The sequence below is a fragment of the Lactuca serriola genome, chromosome 4 (assembly GCF_051521515.1).
Source record: "Lactuca serriola cultivar US96UC23 chromosome 4, Lser_US96UC23_V15, whole genome shotgun sequence".
NCBI classification, from domain to species: Eukaryota; Viridiplantae; Streptophyta; class Magnoliopsida; order Asterales; family Asteraceae; genus Lactuca; species Lactuca serriola.
The window spans coordinates 36,827,738-36,832,077 of NC_136411.1; the positions used below are offsets into that span (position 1 = coordinate 36,827,738).

The 4,340-nt window shown below is 37.4% G+C and overlaps 1 pseudogene; it reads left to right on the plus strand.

Annotated features, from left to right (window-relative positions):
- The first annotated feature begins 1,850 nt into the window (after positions 1-1,850).
- LOC145101326 (lignin-forming anionic peroxidase pseudogene) lies at positions 1,851-3,026 on the plus strand (annotated as a pseudogene).
- Positions 3,027-4,340: the final 1,314 nt, after the last annotated feature.

Below are 4,340 nucleotides of genomic sequence, written 5' to 3' on the forward strand. Positions count from 1 at the left end.
GGTTTAAACCCCACACAGAAAAATTAGAAAACTAAACCCATCAGTTTGGGTGTTGGATTGGGTTTTAAATATTTGGAAACGGATAATATGGTTTTGGGTTATGTTTTAGGTCGAAACTGACCCAAACCGACCCATGTTCATCCTAAGCAATGTTTACATACTCACACCTTCGAATGGGTGGTGACAACTTCGGGTGTATCGGGTGGGGTTTCCGAATGTGGCATAGTGTCCGGATTAGGTGTGGTGGAGTCATCGCAAATCCCATATACATGCGATGGTGGTTTGGGAATAAGAGAATGCGTCGGTGGTTGAGGAGCATGCACCGAAAAATAACCTGAGTTTAGAGGAACATCCACCAACAATGAGTGCAATGGTAAGGTGGTGAAAGGTGTATCCTTAGTTGAAGAATCAAATGGAAAACACGACTCATCAAAACGGGCATTGCGAGTGATAAAAATACGAGACGATACAGGGAGATAGTTTGTGTTCTGAGTAGTCACGTAATTAAGGGTACACTTACACTCAAACGGTCGAAATTTCTCATATGAGGGTACCTGTGCAAATAAAACTTCAAAAGGGGACCATATGGAAAGCATCTTCGAGGGAAGTCGATTGATGATGAGAACTAGAGGGCTAAAAGCATGAACCCAATAAGATGTCAGAATGTGTCCGTGAAACATCATAGCAAGCCCAGTTTCAACAATGTGGCGATGCTTGCGTTCAATCCTCCCATTTTGTTGTGGGGTGTATAGATACGAACTTTGATGAAATATGTCATGCTAGTTTAGTAATGTTAGAACATAGCAATTTAAAATTTCCGTACCTCTATCACTTTGAAAAACCTTAATGTTGGATGAAAATTGATTATGCACAAATTTAATAAACACGGAAAAAATAACATGGAAGCCTGACTTGGAGTTAAACAGGTATAGCCACGTGAATCAAGAAAAATCATCAACAAATATCACATAATAGCAATAGGAGTCATCCAAGTTAACCGGTGATGGGCCCCAAAGGACAAAATGGACCAAATCCAATACATGTAAAGCACGTTTATTATTATTATCAAATGGCAAACGGTGAGATTTATCAAGTTGACATGGTATGCAAGTAACTAACCGGTTTTGATAAAAGAGAAGAAACCAACAAATGACCAAGTTTATTCAAAACAAAAATAGTGTCAAATGACACATGCCCCAATTTAGTTGATGGTTAAATAATTTTATTAAATAAATGTATTGCATACATATGAATTACATTAATAAATAAAGATGTTGTCGCATGTTGTCTTGCGGCGGAGACTACAATATATATAAATGTATAAAACTGTAATGGAAATAAAATGTAAAAAAAGGCCACACATTGACATTATTTTTATATCTATCTTTTTTACAAGTGGAAAAAACAACTATAATATATAAACATGAAGATTAATAATAAAACGTGCCTAATACTATTAATTAACCAATCTAAATTATGTGAAAAACAAAGATAAAATCGTTATTTCATTAGCCAAATATGTAACTTTCAATAAGTGTAAATTAATGTTGTCAAACATATAGTATATTTAAGACATTTGTGATAAAAACTATCAACCTTCTCATATGGTAATAACACAAAAAATCTAAACGAATCTTCATATTTAGGTTAACTATATTTATTGATTTAGTTAATTAATTTGTCTTTTGAAAAAGTCGAATCATTTTTTCTTACTGTGCTTCGATGCATCTACCACCAAAGACAAAATCAGCCCACTGTTGATCAAACAAAGACAGCTTAACCACGCGGTCTATTCTCAAGTCTCGACCCTATAAATCTCTCCTTCGTCATTTTATTTTCGATTCATCCCACATTCATCGTATTTTCATAATTCAGTGAAACCTATTTCTCAAATGGATTATCGACATATTTCTACAGCAATCTTCTTCTTGCTCTTTCTCTCAGTTACTAACAACACACCCTGCAACGCACAGTTATCTTCTACCTTCTACGACGCTACATGTCCCACTGCACTCCGTACGATCAGAACCACCATCAGAACAGCCATATCTCGTGAACGTCGCATGGCGGCTTCCCTCCTTCGTCTCCATTTCCACGACTGCTTCGTTCAAGGTTGTGACGCATCGATCTTGTTGGAGGATGGGCCTTCGATAGTAGGAGAAAGGAATGCGTTGCCTAATAAGGGTTCTGTAAGAGGCTACGAAGTGATAGACGCTGCAAAATCTGAGGTGGAGAAACTTTGTCCCGGAGTTGTATCTTGTGCAGACATACTCACGGTGGCCGCCCGTGATGCATCAGAAATGGTTGGTGGTCCGTCATGGTCGGTGAAGCTCGGAAGAAGAGATTCCACCACCGCTAGCCTTGTTCTAGCGGAGACCAGTCTTCCTAGCTTTAAAGCTCCTCTTGATTCACTTATCTCCACCTTCAAAGATAACGGACTTAGCGCCAGGGATATGGTTGCTTTATCAGGAGCTCATACAATTGGACAAGCTCAATGCTTCTTGTTTCGTGACAGAATATACAGCAATGGATCAGATATTGATGCCGGATTTGCTAGCACACGTAGACGTGGTTGCCCTGTAAATGATGGAAACGGAAATCTTGCACCACTAGATTTGGTGACACCGAATTCGTTTGATTACAACTACTTCAAGAATCTGATACAAAAGAAGGGTCTTCTTGAATCAGATCAGGTCCTTTACAGTGGTGGGTCCACAGACAGCATAGTTTCTGAATATAGCAACAATCCTTCCAAGTTCAAGTCGGATTTTGCGGAAGCGATGGTGAAGATGAGTGAGATCAGGCCATTAACGGGTCAAGAAGGAATGATAAGGAGGATATGTGGTGCTCTTCCCTAAGCTAGCTTGTTCATTTCGTCCCGCCGGGAGTATTGATTTGGGTGTTTGTTTTTGTCTCTGAAAATTATACTTGTAATCATATAAATCTTCTTTCATTTATTTTATTTTTTCAAATGTAAAGTAATATAAAACCTTATTCTCAAAGGAGTCATAAAATTTATTTATTTATCACCACTTTTAATGGAATTTATAGCTATTCATAACCAAATTTATTAGTTTTTGAATACATTTAATTGATTCATTTTATATTTGTTTGTTTTAGTAATCATAGTGTTTGGTTGCTTTATTTTAAAATATATGTGTATTGATATATTTTACAATCACAGGTTTGATTTGAAATGTATTTGATTGTTGAAATTTGTACTAATTTTCATATTTTATATTTTAAAGTTATTGGTAATCTAAGGCCCGTTTGGTTACCTCTTAATTGAAAAATTAAGAGGTAACCTCTTAAAAGTTCAGATTTGGCATGTTTGATAGGCTCTTATTTTCTACCTCTGAATTTATTAAATGACTCTTAAAATTTCAGACTTGAAGGCGCGTCTGAAAAAAATAAAGACACAAATGCCCTAGCCGGTCTCGCTTTTTCTATTCTTCTCAACACCTCACATCTTCGACCTTTCCTCTCATCGACGTACAGCAGCGACATCGCCTCCAACTGCGTTTTCCCTCCCCGCCATAACAGTCGTCGGTGTCTCTTTCTCCGGCGACAACTCCGACGCAGCGCCACAACACTCCGGCTCCAACTCGATAACATCAATTCCACCTCTTACAGCAGCGATTTCTGCAGCCCCTTCTCCACCAGCAGGCGACCGGCTCCTCCCGCGACGCCGCCTCCGCTAACGCTGTCCGGAGCGCCACCCTCTAGCTCCCTCAAAGTCGTCGACAACAGCTCTTGGTAAGGTTTTTTCTCCTTTGTTCCCAACATAACGTGTTAACAAAATCACATATTGTCTAAAATCCCATAGAGAATAAATTAGGTTTGTCATTTACTGATTCTATTCCTATAGGCATTTTCTCCTTCTTGAGAGAAATTCAACTTCGTTTTTGTATGAGAATTTTGGTTGAGATCGTAGGACTAAGGATTGTGGATCACTTTTTAAATGATTGCAAATTTATGAGATTGAATACAGAGAAAAATAGTAATTAGGAAAAATGGGACTTTGTGCTTGATATCTCACTTTTCAGTTCAATCAAGTTGATTCCAGTAAAGGTCCCTGCACCAAATAAAGTTTTTGTGCCTTTGCTTGCATAAACTTTTGAGGTATGCTTCTTTTTCAGTTGTAAATTCAAATTAGATGGAGCATGGAGAATGATTATACAAGAAGAGAAGGAACGTGCAGGGGTAGGAAAGAAAAAACTTACAAAGAGTTGTGTTGTCAAATATTTATGTTTAATTTTGCTAAGAAATAACAATGTACTTCTATTGATTTCTTTATTGGATAGATTTGTCAAATATTTATGTTTAATTTTGATTTTTGT